The sequence below is a fragment of the Rhipicephalus microplus genome, unplaced genomic scaffold (assembly GCF_043290135.1).
Source record: "Rhipicephalus microplus isolate Deutch F79 unplaced genomic scaffold, USDA_Rmic scaffold_24, whole genome shotgun sequence".
In the NCBI taxonomy this organism is placed as follows: domain Eukaryota; kingdom Metazoa; phylum Arthropoda; class Arachnida; order Ixodida; family Ixodidae; genus Rhipicephalus; species Rhipicephalus microplus.
In genome coordinates this window covers 3,614,865-3,633,655 of record NW_027464597.1, presented here as the reverse complement: position 1 = coordinate 3,633,655, position 18,791 = coordinate 3,614,865, and the positions used below count along the sequence as shown (strand labels likewise).

General features: G+C 45.3%; 1 protein-coding gene across 1 annotated transcript in view; it reads left to right on the top strand.

The window, feature by feature from the left end:
- LOC119181065 (TBC1 domain family member 7-like) overlaps nt 1–18,791 on the top strand; it is a 62,592-nt gene that overhangs the window by 37,389 nt on the left and 6,412 nt on the right. The window lies entirely within an intron of this gene.

The following is an 18,791-nucleotide window of genomic DNA, read 5'->3' as shown; positions in this document are numbered from 1 at the left end:
CTAAGCGCTTCCACAATCCAATTCACCAATTTTCTCGCGCAGAACATCAAATAAAGGTTTTTTTATTCTCTTCACATGCGAAACTCTCATCTTTCGACGTTTGTAGTGAAACATGCAGATATGGGGCCAATTTTTTTTCTCAGAACAGGCTGCTGCGAGACCCTCCACCTTACAGAGTGATATTAGCGGGAAGGGAGGCCACCAAATTTGTGTCAGGCCTTGGGTTACCGTAATTACTCGAATCTAACGCGCACCGTTTTTCCGGTTAAGCGAGTTCATAAATCGCATGTGCGTTAGAATCGAGTACGAACAAAAAAATTACGGTCAATCTATTGCCATCGGCAAATCCAAAATGGCTGCCCCCTACGTGCGTCGGCATGGCGCGTCGACCATTTCTGCCTATGTGTTTCCCATGTGCGGCACTTTGTACGTGTGCTGAGAAGTTCGTCATCTAGTAGTGCATTAGCATCGACGGTGTGGAAGGGCCAACTCCAAAACTCGAGTGCACCACGATGCCGCTTTTAAAAGAAAAGTCATCGCGTGTGCCGAAACGGACGGAAATCGGGCCACATCGGGGTCGTTCGGAGTTCCCGAAACTGCGTGCAGGACCGGTGGAAACAAAAGCAGAAGATTGTCGACAGCAAAGCTTCACGCAAGGGCTTCAGTGGACCATAGCAGGGTCGGTTTCCGCAAATTAAAGAGCTGCTCGGCGAGTATGTGCTTGAGCAGCGAGCGGCACAGCGGCCCGTGACGACAGAACTGCTCCAAGTGCGGGCTATGCAATTAGTCTTAGAAAGAGGTCTAATGCGGAGCCATTTTAAAGCGAGCAGGTGCTGGCTAACTAACTTTATGAAGAGGAAAGGCTTTTCCCTCCGAAGGGGAACGTGCATATGCGAAAAGTTTTGCGGAGGAGTACGATGAAAAGCTTCACAGTTTTCAGAGGTTCGTCCTAAACTTGCGGCGCAACAACGGCTACCTGCTTGGGCAAATTGGGAATGTCGATCAGACGCCTCTTTACTTCGGCATGCCTGGCACCACAACCGTCGAGAAGAAGGGGGCGAGGCAAGTTCGCGTGCTGACATTGGTCCACGGTAAAACTACAGTGACGGCAATGCTCTGTTACACGTCAGATGGGCACAAGCTTCGCCCGTACCTCATATTTAAATGGAAGACGCTCCCGAAAGGAGTCGTTTTTTCGAGTGGTGTGATCGTGCGGGCCAGTGAGAAAAATGGGTGCGCGATGCAATTGATGTCTTGTTGTTTTTTTTTCGCGATGGAAATCGGGTGCGCGTTACAATCGAGGGCGCGGTAGAATCGAGTAAATACGGTATTCGCGGTTCGGCATGTTATTTTCTGTTCATCCTGACCAGGAAATTGAAATTACATCGCACAGCAATGCATGCACAATTGCCTTCATCATCGTACAATGTTATGTGGTGAAGAGTGCCAAGAATTTAAAGCCGCTGTACTAGATTTCGTGGTCATAGCATATTTCGCTCTGCATACATGCATAGTTAATTACGCATGCACACTATAATTATGACCACCAGGAAAGTGACTGGAAACTAGAAGCCAATAATTCAGAGCTGTGCACAATGTTTCTGCAACTCTGTGAAGCAAGAAGCCAGAGCATGTAATCCCTCTTTGTAATGAAGCCAGCAGGGCAGCGAATAAATTCTATTCAAGGGGTCTTTGAATATAAACAACCACTCGAGAAAAGCTAGAGCAGTCAACCTTTAATTGTACTACAGTTGCAAGGAATTTAAAAGACAATGTTCTCTCCAGTGAAGGAAAAGCACTATGGAAGACCAAATGCACAGTGCACCCCTTAAAATGCTATGGCACAAGTCAACCTGTGATCATTTGGCCACTTTTTAGCATCTAAGAGATAGGAGCTTTCTAACATTGTAAATGACCAGGTTCACTTTATTTTCGTGTTATTTCTATCACGGAGGAAAGAAGCAATGCGATTACAGCCTAGATTAAAAGTTCTGGCAGGCTGGAATTTGACAGCTGCCACTTACTCCAAAATCTGGGAGCACTGGGCACTCACTTGGTACCCATTAATAAGGCAGTCATCAGTCATAGTTCTGTGGCCTGTTCTGTTCATGCATGAGAAGGCATTAATATGACACATGTGCAGAGGGGCCACCGCCTCTTTGTTCTAAACAGGTCAGACTCTTCGTGCACTTCAATTAATACTGTTTGATACGCATGCAGTCGTGTCAGGACCGAAATGCGCTAACGTCAGGACGTTAGCGCATTTCATTGGGGGTTGCATATGAATGCAGGACCGTCGTCATTGCCTGTAGCAGTAGTTGTGCTGCTAGGCACGTGGATGAGGTACCGATTCCCAGCATGAAGGAAGGAAAGAGTTTGTGGGAAGCATTGTACAATGCGATATAAGAAACGAAAAGTGCACCCAAACATCATTTTTTTTATTGATTGAACGTTTATTATCATTTGTCACATGAGGTTTGCAAACACTGATTGGACCCATAGCCTGAGGCTAGTGTAGGGTCCAATGGCAAAAGTAATGGACAGAAGCGGGAAATATCAATTACACATAATACATATGTAGCTATACAGACACTGTAAATATACACATATACAGAGTAGAGAAGTCTTTCTCTTCTTAAACAATCTGGTCACACCAAACTAAGTTGCATCTTGCATGAAAATATGTTCATTAAATCTGAAAATTTGTTGTAAACAAACATACATTCTTGACACTGTGTCTTCTGCTAGACTTCATTTACTATCTATAACTGATTTTTTTTTTATATTCAGGCTCGTTAAATCAAGGTTACAGTGTAGTTTGGTCAGACACGCACAAGACAAGCTTCACTTTCCGCCCCATTTTCCCAATACAACAAGGGCTCCTAAATTTTTTTGTTGATCATCTCTCAAAGCTTGTTTTCTTTGGTACTGCACAGAGCTTTGCTGGTGAGGCACTTCTAAAAAACTTGTAAGAGTGTTCCGTCGGGCAGCAGGCATCAAGCATAAGATAGTTAAAACCACGAGCCGGTGAGAGGCGACACCAGCAAGCCATCTCACCGCATGTCGTGGCCGTAAACATCTCTTGTTTCATCGAGCATATCAGCCTGCACTTCTGGGCCATGCGCATGCGAAACCCTCTGGAAACACTTCAGCAGCTTATTAAAGGGAACGCTCAGACAGTAATGCCTAGGAAAGTATAGGGGATGTTATTACGAGTATTTGTAATGTACACATAAAGAAAAAGGGAGGGGGGTGAAAAGATAACTTGCCGTACACAAGATCCAAACCTGCAACCTTCAAATAAAGCGTCTGATGCTCTACCACTGAGCTACAGTGGCGGTCATCCCCCCACCCCCCCCACCCCATTCTCTTTGTAGGGTATTCTTGTGCATTTTAAACGTGTGAGCGTTAATCAGCACCACCAGCAGCCAAGGTGGGAGTGTGCAACACCCTTTCATGCCTGTTTGGCATCACGTAGTGCACAATCTTTTTATGAGATGGCAGCTGACCAATAATCCCTTGTGTACCACCTTGAAGCACCGAGTCTGCCAGAACGAGACCCTCGCTATGAATCAAGAAAAGTGTACCTTTAAAGAGTTGTTTTCTTTGTCAAGCACAATATTAGAACTAACAGACAATAATGCCAAAGAAAATATAGGGGACGTTATTAAAAGTAATTGTAGCGTAAATGTAAAGAAACAAAAGTGGACGAAAAGATAACTTGCCACCGGCAGGATCCAAACATGCGACCTTCGAATAACATGTCTGATGCTTTACCAGTTGAGTTACGGTGCTTCTGCTCTCTTCAGACAATCATGGAGCCGGGACAAAGCAGGAACAGTGCCTGGGACAAGGCAACACTGATTTTAATCGAATATATTGGAAGCCTGAATGAACAAAAGAAAAGAAGCATTGACATAAACTTCTTTTGGCAACAAGGCTGTCATTGTGCTTTGGCTCAAAAATGACCGGTGTGCGCAAAAACATTCTCCAACATCAGTTCTTATTTCCCCATGCCATTTACTTGCCTTGCCTTCAATGTGAGTTAGACTAGCTAAAGGAAGTTTCGATACAAGCATATTTAAACAGATTGATGTCACACACACACGACAGAGCAAGATTTTTCAATGTTTTTCTTGTCGGTGTTGCTGATCAATGAAAGTGATGGTTATAGAAACATGTGTGCGGCTTCTTCAATGGCTTAAAAGTGAATTCCAGTGATTTTATGATGTTAATGGGTCTCAATGAAGTTCCCTGGGTACGTTTATTTTCATATTTGCACCATTCATGCCAAATTGCAGGCTTGAGAGTTTCGCAGATTCGTTTCAAATGCTTGGATCAAAATGCTCACCTCCCTTGCCAGAATCAATGGCAACATTGTGCATGTGGCATTGAGTTTTGCTTGGCGGAAGTGACGGAACTGATCTGTTTGTCTGCTAAGGAGCCCCACCGCGTTGGTCTAGTGGCTAAGGTACTCGGCTACTGACCCGCAGGTCGCAGGATCGAATCCCGGCTGCGGCGGCTGCATTTCTGATGGAGGTGGAAATGTTGTAGGCCAGTGTGCTCAGATATGGGTACACGTTAAAGAACCCCAGGTGGTCGAAATTTCCGGAGCCCTCCACTACGGCGTCTCTCATAATGATATGGTTGTTTTGGGACGATAAGCCCCACACATCTATTTGTCTTCTATAGATTCTGTAGGTTTAGCCGGCGCTTCCTTGGTTGAGCGTGCGGGTTCCTTTTCCGTGTCTGTGGGCGTGCGATAGGTAGCAAGTGGTGTTGCATTTTGAGCCACGCACGATTCGCCATGTACAGTGAAACCTCGTTAAACTGTACCCGCGTAAACAGTAGTTTCGTTTTAAAAGTAGTGAAGTCAGATCCCCGACTCGGCAGCCATTGAACATAATGCATTTTGTATCCGCATAAGCTGTGCCAGCTTATCGCGTATGTATCGGTTAATAAGTAGTTTTTCCAATTTTCGTTGCGCACTCGCCGCGGCATGTCGTCCCCCACTGGGCGTCCCCACAGAACAGCAAGCCCCAGAGATCGAAACTTGCCTCGCTTGTTTGTCTTAATGATGATGGCAGCTGTGTTGGTGAGCGCCATCTCTTGGATTTTTCTGCAACAAGAAGCACGCGATGGCGCTTTGCACAAACACGCAAACACGGTGTGCGCTTGCTTTGCTTTCTTTGCTCCTTTGGCGCCGTGCATAGGTGTTCTCTAGTTGATCCGTGCCCTACAGCTCTCGCGTCGTTTTTCACGTGTTGTGTATGTGTGCTTTTGCTGCTTTGTACTTGCGTCATGCCGAAGCTGGGACAAAAGCGTCGAGTGCTGAAAATAGAGGAGAAATCGGACATAATTCGTGCTATTGAAAATGGCATGAAAAAATCGGCGCTGACATGTGAAAAGGACCTGCCGTTAACCACGGTGTGTGGAATTTGGAATTCCAGAGAGAAGTTGCTCGGCAGTGCTGCTGCAGCTGCGAAAAGGTGCCGGCTACGCGGTTCGGCATTTTCGGTTGTAGAGGAGGCGCTGGTCAAGTGGCTAAAAGCTGCACGGTCAAAAAATCTGCCTATCAGCGGACCCCTGCTCATGAAGAAGGCCCTGGTTTTTGCCTCGCAGCTCAACCATGACAACTTCGTGAGCAGCAATGGCTGGCTGGCCAGATTTAAGGCGAGGCACGGCATTACCACGAGGACTGTTTCGGGAGAAGGTGCTGCTGCTGACTTGGTCGGAGTGTCGCCAAATGATAGTGATGAAAACGACATGGAAAGCGACAACACGGGTGATCCAGGTCCGACCGTGGCCGAAGCTGCGCATTGTGTCAGTGTCATGCGGGTATTTGCCGAGAAGAGGGGGCTGGCGGAAAAGCTGGCTCACAGCATAAGTGAGTTTGAGGCCACTGTCGTTGCTGCTAGGCCGCCGGGTCATCAAATAAAGATTACAGACTTTGTCACGCGAAGTTAATAAATTACTGCACGTTTTTTGTTCTCTCATAGCACTCCCTGAAGGTTTCTTTTTTTGACGGGTAAGTAAGCGACTTGACGCTATTTCGGTTAAGCAGTACTACCGTTTAGTACGTACTTTTTTCGAGCTCCGGCCAACTACGGTTTAACGAGGTCTCACTCTATCCACCATAACAGCATAAGCATTTCAGCCGATCCCGGCGGATGGCGTGGACAGGTAGTGCCATCTGGCCGGCATTATGTGCAATCAGACATGTTTGGGCCGATGATTACGTCACACGTAGAAGCACACTCGGGTGGGTTTCGGTTTCGGTATTAGGGTTTCTCGCTAATTATAAGTTATGTTTGAATTTGTTGAGCATTTCAGCTATTGGGCGCATGACAAGAGTGTCTCGGAACATAAAAGCACCATTATCCTGACTTGGTCAAAAAATCGCCGGGGTTGGTCTTTAAGATGAGAATATCTAGCAGAAATCGCCGCCGCAGCTGCAATGTTCCATAGCGTGTGCCAGCTATGGCGGCTCAAGCAAATAGAGAAAGCGGCGGACATTTTTTTTCGTTGCACGAAAGGCACAAGGAGGGTGATAGAGGTGCAAAGTAGGGGAGGCGGGTAGCTGTGAGGCTCTGGCAAGAGCTGCATGCTTCGATCGACCGGCCACGTTTGCCTGCAGTCATGCTCTGTATCTTTACAGGGCTCAGCAGATGCTTCGTACCTTTGTGCACATAGCGTTCTCATCACATAGTTTGCTCGAAGGTCACTTCACTTGCTGCAGTAGCCACATTTTTTAGGGCCAAGCTCCTTATAGCGGCACCGGCTCGTGCCTCGTAGCCGTTGTAGTAGTGTGTAACAAGTATAACATTTTGACCTCCAAGGTGGTGCGTGTGAGAGATTTCTTCTGTGCGTTGTTGAACAATAAAAGATAGTGCTCAATGTACATGCCAATGACTGCTAAGGGCGAATGAGAGACAGGAGATTTCAGCTTTTAGTTAACGCGCACGCTGCGAATTTTTTATTGTTCAACAATGCACAGAAGACAAGAAAGGGTTGCCACATTATACTTGCTGGGCGTAACCTCCTAGGTTTTAGAAAGGCTTAGCGAGCGTTGGGCCGCAGTGCCATGAATACTGTGAACTAGTATATACCATGAACTCGAGGTGGTTTAAGGTGGGAAGTAGACACGAAGCGCAAGCTGTAAGAAAGTGTGCATGTGCCTCCTCTCGTCCAGTCCTTGGAATGTCCGCTGGATGGCGGTGCTTCTATATGAAGAATAAATGATGAAAAGATGCGAGATGGTGGTACTTGGAGTGTTGAATAGGTGCACGAACGGACACACAGACAGATGCATGGACGGACGCATGGATGGCTGCACAGACGGATGGATGGATGGATGGATGGACGCACGGGCGGCCACACAGTTGCACACATGGATGGACGGAAGCAAGAACGAATGGACGGGCGGATGCTTCGCCCCACTATCTATCATTCACTCTGTGGATATGCTGCCATTTTTTTACGACAGCGCTTTGTTCAGTTACAGCTGGTCACGCGCTAACTAAGTATTGATGCACAATTCCTGAAGGTCTGGTCTGTGCGCTTTATCAGTGGCTACTGAATCATCTCGTTTGCCCCAGTACAAGCAAAATTTTCAATCATGTGCTCGTATGCTATGACTGGTGACAGTTTCGATATCAAACACTAAGTGACATTGCTATAAACTGAAGTACATGGCAATTTTTATGAGCAGCTATAATCGTATGACCTCACATACTACTGGGGCCACCAACACTCACCTTTCGCCGTGTTATAATATCTGGGTTCTTGCATGCGAAAACCACAATATGGTTATAGGCCACACTGCACTGGAAGGCTCGGAAAATTTTGGCCACCTGGTGTTTTTTGACATGCGCTGACATAACACAGTACACGGGCTTCTAGCACTTTGCCTCCGTCGAAATGATATCATTGGGGCGGGAATCGAACTCGCGACATTAGGGTCAACAGCTGAGCACCCTAACTACTGCACCATCATGGCAGACACCTTTCAACAGCACTCCTATTTTTGTCAGCACTCCTATTTCGTCTGCTACGTGAGGCATGTGTGTAATTCTTTCCTTGGTACTCTAACTACTGGGGTCATTGGCAAAAAAGCTAGAAGGACCATGAATGTGAATCGGGGTTCACTGGTCAAATCTTACTTGTCAGTGCTCTGTTCTTGTTGGTTTTCTCTCGCCAAGGCAACAATTTCTGCAAGCCTACAGGACTGTCACAATATAAGACATGCTGAACCATTTTCACGTCGTCATTTATTTATTTATTTTTTTTTCACCTTCCATCGCCGAAACATTACTGAGGGAAGCGGGTTACAACATGAGCAATACAAAACAGCAAAACAAAACGTGCTATGTAGGAACACGACTAAAGCAAAATGACATCTCTATTCAGTGAAATGGAACAAAGTGAAACAGTTATAAAAAAAGAAATCACGAAGAGAAAATAGTGATTGTCATAAAGTTATATAAATATAATACTAGCAAAAAAAAAAGAGAAATCAAGAACCTGTTGCAAAATGCCGGCATCTTGACAAGTGTAGACAGAAAGTGGAGGGGAGGGGAAACGGGATGACTAAGGATTTGCGAAGCAGCATGTTTATGAGTGACAACAGAAGTTGCAGTTGGTCGCGCAACATTTACATGACCTTTAGATCGCGCTCCCAGGCTGCTCTGAAGTTGCACTTCATGGCGGTTTGGTGCCATACATTTCTGTGCTTTCATGCACGAGATGTAAAAGTGTGCAACGTGTTATTGCAGTGGTGTAACGCTTTTTCAACTCAAGCAAAGACTAAGCAACATGCAGTTATCAAGGTATACAAATCACACGTGCCAGGCAATTGTCTACGTTCATTCATTGCTACATACAACAACTGTGCTAATCACACATGTCAGTGCCACCATTCTCACGTGACAACGAGAATCGAAGTACTACTTGTATGTTAACTACATTGCACAGTCCCAACTGCAACGAACTTTAGTTTTTATTCGCAAACTTCCTAAAGTTCGTGGATACTGGGTTCCCGTAGCCATTTATGGCTACGGGAACCCGGTGATGGCAACATCTTGTGGTGTGTCAGTCATTTTCAATACATTAGAATTTTTTTTCTTTTTCAATCATCTCAGTGTTCTTGTCGAAATAAAATAATGAGAGCATTGTTAAATAATGTCTGTGTAATGTTCAGCTTTGCGGGTTTCTTATTAGGCTCTCCGTCATCAGCTATTGCTACCAGCATTGTCTGTCACATGTGCGTTGCCGGCAACCACATAGGCAACTAGTAAAACGTCGACGAACAAACTAAAATGAAACACTAGGTGGTTGGTACAGCATCTTAGTAGCTACAGTACTACAGGCACAGGCAAAAGGCAAGGCTGGCGCATTTGTGACGCTGTTGCCATTATGTAGAATTCACCGGTGTGTCGGCAGTGCAAAGCACTGGAAGTCACAGTGACTGAAATGCCTATGAACAACGCAGTAGCCAGTGTGGGAGAAGATTTAGACTCCGACCAAAAGTTTTGAAGAAACCCGACGTTTCGGAACCGACTTGGTTCCTTCCTCAGGGGTGACTGCAGAGGCTACGTAGCAGCGTCGTCTTCAAAGCACTCGCGGGATGGCTAATGACCCCCTCTCTTTCTCTCGTTTTGTCTCCACGGCAAAATGAGAAAGAGAGAGGGGGGTCATTAGCCACACCGCGAATGCTTTGAAGACGATGCTGCTACGTAGCCTCCGCAGTCACCCCTGATAAAGGAACCAAGTCGGTTCCAAAATTTCGGATTTCTTCAAAACTTTTGGTTGGAGTCTAAATCATGTCCCACTTTCATACCCAACCAGACAGACTTCTGTTGAATGTTTACATTCAAGTAGCCAGTGTGGTCCAGTATCACTGAGACTAATCGCCTAAACTCGTGACGTACGTTTCTTACAGTGGTCTCGCTCATGAATATGTTGCTAGCTGCTTCACTCTCCTGCTCGGCTCATTCACAAACTTTAATACTCTGTGATAATACTCAAACCTCAAAATAACAAACCCTGATATTACAAAATAATGGTTAAAATGAAGTAAGTTAAAATTGTTCTTACAATAGATAATAGTGTTAGGAAAAGAATGTTATAACGAAATTTTGGATATAGCAAGGCCATTTTCGTATAAGATGCAACTTTGTTATGAGGTTTGAGTGTATCAGGCTGCACTTGTGGCTAACTATGTGTCATAGATAGCAGCTTTGACACCCCAACAGCACGGTATTACAGTCAAAATATCTCCAAATTTCTGTGTCATGGCACCTATGAAGAAGTGGGCTGCCAGTCTTACTTTTATAACATCCTAATTTGTTGCTGTCCCATTCATTGCTTCACGATTGTAATGAAATTGGCTTTTCTTTTTATTTTTGTAGTTTCAAGGCATGCTACGCAGGCCAAGTATGGGACATTTTAAAATGTAACATAATTTATTTTTCCTATCCTGCCCCGGCAGGGGCACCTGCGCAAGTAGGCGTTTGGTGTGTAGCGACACCACGGACCCGAGCTAACAGGGGAGTTTCTATCTCTCCCACGCCTAGCCGTGCGTGACTTTTCCGTGTCCGGGGAAAAGGGGATCCTGGGGGTTGAGCCGACGCACGGTGGTTGGACCTTTAAGGCCCCCCGGCAGAGGCAACACACCCCTTTGGCCGCGGCTTCACGTAGACGGCACGCCTGGGCTGACCCACCCAGGGGAAATCGGCAGTCGCCTTTTCCTATCTTTTTCTACCTACGTGTTGGTCTTTATCGCTCACTTCTTACCTGTCCTGTCGTCTTCTCTTTTTCGTTTACTTCCAAATTTCCTGACAGCTAGGGTTAACCTTGGGGGACTGACCTCCCTTGGTCAGGACCACAGGGTTATAGTAGCAATGTAAGGCTAACGTGTGTATACGTTCTTCTTGTTGAACTCCATGGTGGGTGGCCAGCATAGCTGCCAAATGATCATGCTTTTCTATGGATGAAAAAAGTACCCCCCTTTCCACAATGATCGGTCCCGTAAAAGGCGTCGCACCAAAGCAAATAGAAACTTTCTGACTAAAGATAGCGATTACACGAAATTCTTCGTTGTAACGTTATTGACTAAAACTAAGATTCAGGACATATCACCATTCTCGATTGCAAAAGCAATCAAAGAATGCATTGGAAGCAATTACAGTGCAAACAAATGGATTCAGGGGATCTTCTCATAGAAGTGAAAAACAAAGAACAAAGTGACAAAATCAGACACCTTGGAAAAATCGGACAACATGAAGTTCGTGTAACAACTCACCGATCTCTCAATTACACACGAGGTGTAATACCTGACAATGAACTGCTCACGTGCACCGACACAGAAATTGAGGATGCTTTAGCAGATCAAGGTGTACTTGCCGCACGAGCAATCATCATTTGTAGGATAAGAAGGAAACCCGCACAAGGAATGTAATACTAACCTTCGCAAGCACGACGCTTCCTGCTGCACTTAAGGTAGCGTACCTTTACTAACGTGTGAGGCCCTACATACCTAATCCTCACACGTTCTTCCAGTGCCAGAGGTTCGGGCACGGGTCTCATTCATGCCGTGGTAATCCAACCTGCATGAAATGCGGCCAGAATGAACATGAAGATGACGAATGCACAAACGCTTTAAACTGTGTGAACTGCAAGGGGCCCCATGCAGCGTACTCTGGCTCCTTCCCAGAATGGCAAAAAGAAAAGGACATACTTACACTGAAAACCAAAGAAAACATACCGTATCTAGAAGCACGCAAGCGAGTGGTTCTTGCCCAAAAGAGCACCTACGCTGAAGCGGTGCGAAGGCACCGCCGACGGTCTCTGTAGGCACACAGGTTGAACTCCAGGACCTAGTGACCACGGTCCGTCCCCCAGACAAGAGCGAAAAAGGCACCAAGTGCCTTTTCTCAGGGAGGCCCCAAAGCCTCGACCAGTGTTGGTGCCAGCTAACCTAATTTCGAGGCAAAAGAGGTCTCAACAAAGGTGCCGAGATGCCAGCCTCCCTTGAGGAGGCCAGCATCCTCGCCGGGCACCAGCACTGTTGAGCACCCTGGTGGTGCTGAGTCCATGGATGTGAGTCCATCGGACACTGAAAGCCTGACAGACCCTGCTCCAACTAGCAGGGCGATCAGGCAGCCCATCATCCCTTCCTGCAAAGAAGGGAAAGGGAGCCGAAACACATTTTCGGTTCCACAAAAAAAGAAGTGACGAAGCACACGAATAGCGTCGCTTTGTAGCTTATGCACAACTAACTCGAAATACTAAATTTTATACACATCATTTCACGTAATGGCATACATCATCCATTGGAACTGCTGAGGCATGACATGAAACTTAAGCGACATGAAGGACATATTTACAAGCTTCTCTCCTGTAGCGTTATGCTTGCAGGAAACGAATCTGGGACCAAAAAACACCAAAATACTCAAAGGTTACACTGTTATACGTCGCGACCGCTCACAAAGCAACCGGCTGTCGGGCGGCGTCGCCATTGTTGTCCAAAGTGGTATAGCGGTAAGAGAAGTTATAGTTAACAGTTTTATTGAATTGGCCGCAGTCACCATTTTATCACATAAAACTATCACTATTTGTTCCATATACATTCCACCTCATACACATTTTACTGTAAAAGGTCTAGAATTGATTGCAGAACAGCTATCCAAACCTTTTTTAATGGCAGGAGTGTAAAGACAGACAGTAGAGGGCAGGTAATTTAAGATTTTATTCTTACTGTAAAGGGGGTTTAATGAAGGAACTGAGCAAGCTGGTGGTAGCTTGAAGGGAACGCAGGCGGACCCAGATGACGGTGTTCGATCGTCGATCTCGTGCCTTTTTCTTGTGTTGATGATAGTTGTCCTGATGGTATCAACATCTTCTTTATTCACTATAATTACCCCCGGCGAAAAAGTTGAAGCCATCCTGGCAATCTAACACGTAGGGACAAGCGGGTCGAAGTAGGGCTTGAGACGGTTTACGTGAACAATATCACGTCCAAGCCGACGACGGTCACTCGGTGGCGTGAGGGGTTCAATGGCGTAGTTCACGGGTGAAGTACGCTCGACCACGCAGTAGGGACCATGATAATTAGAGAGTAGCTTGGGTGATACACCAAGGGCGCAGGGCGGTACATGCAGCCATACAAATGCTCCAGGAACAAATGTTGGTGCAGAACGATGGTCGTCGTCACGGGTCTCCTTCTGGCGCTGTTGGTCGGATGTAGTAAGCCGCTTGGCTAGCTTGCGGCACTCTTCTGTGTAACGAGCGGCTTCGAGACAGGCTTGCATTCGGAGGGATCTGGCGAGTATGGCGGTAAAGTGTCGATGGTGTGCGATGGTTGGCGACTGTGCAGGAGAAAAAATGGGGAAAACCTGGTAGTGACTTGCGTAGCGGAGTTATACGCATATGTTACAAATGGGAGAACGAGGTTCCAGTTTGTTTGATCAGAAGTGACATGCGTCGCGAGCATGTCCCCCACAGTGCGATTAAGCCGCTCAGTCAAACCGTTCGTCTGTGGGTGGTAGGCTGTACTCTTCCGGTGTGCAATATGGCACTGTTGAAGAGATGCTTGGATTACATCAGAGAGGAAAACATGCCCTCGGTCACTGAGGAGTTCATCAGGAGGACCATGACGAAGCACAAAACGAATGAGTATGAAAGTTGCGACGTCTTGTGCTGCAGCTGTGGGGAGAGCAGCAGTTTCAGCGCACCGTGTAAGATGATCCACAGCCACGATAGCCCATCGGTTGCCTGCCGTTGTCAATAGTAGTGGTCCGTAGAGGTCAATTCCTACACGGTCGAATGGGCGGTCTGGGCATGGAAGGGGCTGCAATGAACCTGTTGCAGGATGTGGTGGGTTTTTCCGCTGCTGACATTCGTGGCAACCGCGAATGAACTGGCGGACGAAGGTAAACATTCCACGCCAGTAATACCTTTTTCGTAAACGCTCGTAGGTCTTGAAAACACCGGCGTGAGCACATTGTGGGTGGGAATGAAACGACGCGCAGATAGTAGAGCGCAGCGTTCGGGGTATGACTAGTAGCCATTTCCTACCATCTGCTGAATAGCTGCGCCGGTACAAAAGGTCATCCCAAATACTGAAGTGTGCAGCCCGGCGGCGCACGGTTCGAGTGGTTGGAAGTGTCTGTGCCTCGGATAACGCGTCAAGAAGCCAAGCGATCCATGGGTCATTGCGTTGTGCAGAAGAGATGGTGTCGTCTTCGAGAGCTGACAACGTGTTGTCCGAGGAAACAAATGCAATTTCCGGGGATAGGGGAGATCACGATAGTGCATCAGCATCAATATGTTTGTGGCCGGAACGATATACAACGCGGATGTCATATTCTTGAAGTCGAAGAGCCCAACGGGCAAGACGACCCGATGGATCCTTAAGCGAAGACAACCAGCATAATGCGTGGTGGACTGTTACTACATCAAAAGTACGGCCATAAAGGTATGGGCGGAACTTGACAAGTGCCCGAACGATCACCAATCATTTTTTCTCGGTGACGGTGTAGTTCAATTCAGCCTTGGTGGGAGTTCTGCTGGCGTAGGCGACGACATACTCTGCGAATCCAGGCTTGCGTTGCGCGAGAACCGCACCGAGGCCGACACCACTGGTGTCCGTGTGGACCGAGTCGCGTGTTTCGAATTGCATGTGCAGAAGATCTCCGAGTATTCTCCTAGTTATCTTATCAGTCCCCATTTTAAACTGACCTTAGATCAACATGGCTGCGTTCTCGTGCCAGCAAACATCAGAATTGCTACTCGAGAAGTCACCATCCCTATCACTACTTCACTTAAACATTCGCAGTCTTAGAAAGCACCAGGATGACCTTGTTGCGTTGATTTCCTTGCTTAAACATTCATTCTCTGTCATATGTTTATCTGAAACTTGGTTGTCTGGTAATGAGGATAACTTGTACGGATTGCCAGGTTATTATTCCGAATACTGTAATCAGGAGCTCTGTCGTGGTGGCGGTAGTGCCATACTTGTCAACTCATCCTTAACCTACACACGCCGTAGTGACATAATCTTTAATAATATTTTATGTGAATCTGTTTGGCTTGAATTCAACCATAGTGTTATACCATTGAATAGCCGTAGTACTATTATAGCTTCCATTTATCGGTCACCTTCATCGTCGTATTCCGATTTTTGTAATCAGTTAAGCATCATTCTTAATAACCTAGTGAGGGAAAATAAAAACGTTGTCTTATGTGGTGATTTTAATATAAACATTATTGATCCTGATAGTGCATCGTGCTTAGAATATATGAACTGTTTATACTGCTATGGCTTTACGTCGCATATCTCAGCACCAACTAGAAACGATTTACTAGGTTCGAATACCCTAATAGATCATATTATCTCCAACATTTCCACTGAACACGTAGCAGGTGTAATAGATCATAGCATTACAGACCATAATCCCGTATTTTTTATTCTGGGCTCCGAAAATACCAAGGCCAGTAACATCTCTACGAAACGCCGATTCGACGCGGACAAGTTTGTGCAAATAATTAGCACAGTAGACTGGACATCGGTGACTAATCTAGACTGCGCAGAAAAGGCTTTTGAGTCTTTCTCAGAAGTAATAACTTCAGGTATAGATGCATCCACCACTTCCACTACTGTCACGAAGTGGTATCGTTCCCCTAGAAATCCATGGATAAGCAACTCGTTGTTGAAGTCCATTAATAAAAAGAATAACCTTCATAAGAAACTAAAGTCGCAGCCTTGTAATCTCGCATTAAAATGCCGCTTTCACAAATACTCAGCAACATTATCTTCCTTACTTAGGTGTGCTAAGCGCAATTACTACCGGAATCTCATTGTAAAAAACACGGGTAACACGAGACGCTGCTGGGAAATCATTAAAGATTTCTTGAACATGAAAAAATGCTCAGATCCCACAATAAAAATAAAGCAAGGCGACGAAATGTACACCGACCCTGTAAGAGTGGCCGCCACGTTCAGTGAGCATTTCTGCGCATCTGCGGATACGCAGCAATCACCAGGTCATTTACGCAATATACCACGGTGTACTCATTCTTTTTATCTTCATTCCACGTCTGCAGATGAAGTCCTTCAGGTCATCACATCACTAAAGACCACAAGTGCTGGTTTAGATAATATTGATCCTTTTAAAGTAAAGCTAGTTTCAAACTTAATATCCCCACCTTTGGCAGTAATTATTAACAAGCTGTTTTCAGCGGGTGTGTTTCCGAGCTGCCTTAAGGCTGGTAAAATAGTTCCAGTTTTTAAGAAGGGTGATAAGACTTTTGTACAGAATTATAGGCCAATCTGTATCCTGCCTTTCTTCGGTAAGGTAATTGAAAAGTTATTCCACATTAGATTAATGCGTTATCTGAAAAAATTTAATCTTTTATCTCCACAACAATTCGGATTCCGTCATGGATATTCAACTGAGCTGGCACTAATTACCCTAACGGAGGAAATTAAACAAGCTATTGATAGAGGGTTACTTGTGGGATCTGTGTTTATCGATTTGACGAAGGCTTTTGACACTATAAATCATCACGTTCTACTTGCTAAACTCGAATCATTTGGTATGTCTGGTCCGCCACTAAGTTTTATTAAGAGCTACCTCAGTAACCGGTCTCAAATGGTTCATGTTAATGGCCATCTTTCAACGCCCAAGTTAATTAACGTCGGTGTTCCACAGGGATCAATTTTAGGCTCACTTTTATTTTTGATGTTTATTAATGATCTACCTACAATTCTTACAAGGACCAAGTGCATACTTTACGCTGACGACACAACCATCTTTCAGTCATCTAAATCAGTTTCTTCACTCCAGTCTGACCTCAACACAGATTTACATAACATAACTTTATGGTGCCAGGCCAATTATCTTCAGATCAATACTACTAAAACCGTGTTTATGTTGTTCCATTCCCCGCGCATTTCACTTGACATACAACCCTCCCTTCACATTGGTAATACCGTCACAAACATTTCCAGTGAAGCGCGGTTTCTTGGCGTCATCTTAGATAGCGAACTAAAATTTCATAAACATGCAGCATCACTCGCTAAAAAGATTGCATTTGGTATTCACGTTATCATCAAGACACGAACTTATTTTCCGCCTCACATCATACGTACTTTGTATTTTGCTTATATTCATAGCCATATTTCGTATTGCGTATCATCTTGGGCCAACACATATTTCACGCACATCGAACGTTTGCAGCGACTTCAGAATCAAGCAGTTAGATTAATGACTTTCAGCCCATTTTACTTCTCCTGCAGCTCGTTGTTTTCTCAGCTTAACATACTCCCATTGAGACAATTATTTTGTCATAGAATGTCTATTGTCGCCTTTAGACTCATCACGCATGACATTTTTATTGCATGCATTGATCATCGTCACTTAACTAATGGTAACATCACCAGGTTTTCTCAGTGCTATAATCTTCTTTTGCCGGCCGTAAGGACAAACTACGGCAAGTTCTCAACCTTATTTACTAGCATAGCCATTTGGAATTCATTGCCTTTCGAATTGAAATCATCGCATAACATCCATATTTTCACTTCGCGTAGTAAGAAATATTACGTTCAGGAATTAATCAACTCATCCGATTTGTGTAATTAACTGTTAATAGCTCTCCACAGTTCTGTGCTTTTTTACTACTTCAATTTGCCATTGTATAATTGATAACACTGATAATGAAACGTGTTACATTTGTCACGTAGAGTTCATTAATATTGTTTTTTGTCTTAACTTGCTTTTGATTGTTTCCTTGTTATTTTTCAATAGTGAGTATTACCATTATGTTGTGTATTGATCGTGTTTTTATTGTTAATCAAGATTATTCATTAATACTCACAAGACCGTATACTATTGCTGTATTTTTTGTAATTACCCCATCCATGTAGCCATAGGAGGTCCCCCTGTCAGTTTCTCTGAAACTTTGGGACCTCCTGCTGTAATAACGCTAACCATGTAACTCAACTGAACTATTTAATAAACTTGACTTGACTTGACTTGACTGACTTGACCTCAGTTGCCGCCGTAGGATCGTAGTGACGCAGCATTGGTGGTGAAGTGAGGAGATGATGAAGGATATAGAAGGCTTGGTCACACTCAGAAGACCATGACGAAAGATCAGTGGCCCTGCCTAGAAGTTCGGTCAAAGGCGCAATGATAGAGGCGAAGTTGCGCACGAACCGGCTAAAGTAAGAGCATAACCCCACGAAGCTCCGTAACTGCTTTATAGTCGTTGGTTTGGGGAAGTCGGCGACAGCACGTAATTTAGCCGGGTCTGGAAGTATACCGTCCTTTGATACGACGTGCCCGATAATCGTAAGTTGCCGCGCAGCGAAGTGGCACTTTTTGATGTTGAGTTGGAGCTGAGCATTCTTCAGGCACGTGAGGACGTGTTTCAGGCGCTCGAGATGTGTCGCAAAGTCTGAAGCAAAGACCACAATATCGTCGAGATAACAGAGACATATTTGCCACTTTGAACCCCGAAGAACCAAGTCCATCATGCGCTCGAAGGTGGCAGGCGCGTTGCAGAGGCCGAAGAGCATGACATTAAACTCATATAGACCGTCGAGTGTCACGAAGGCTGTTTTTGTTCGATCAGCGTCTGCAAGAGGGACCTGCCAGTACCCTGAGCGCAAATCTAATGATGAAAAAAGACTCGGCACCTTGTAAAGTATCAAGAGCATCATCAATCCTGGGTAAAGAATACACGTCTTTTTGAGTGATCTTATTTAGGTGCCGGTAATCCACGCAGAA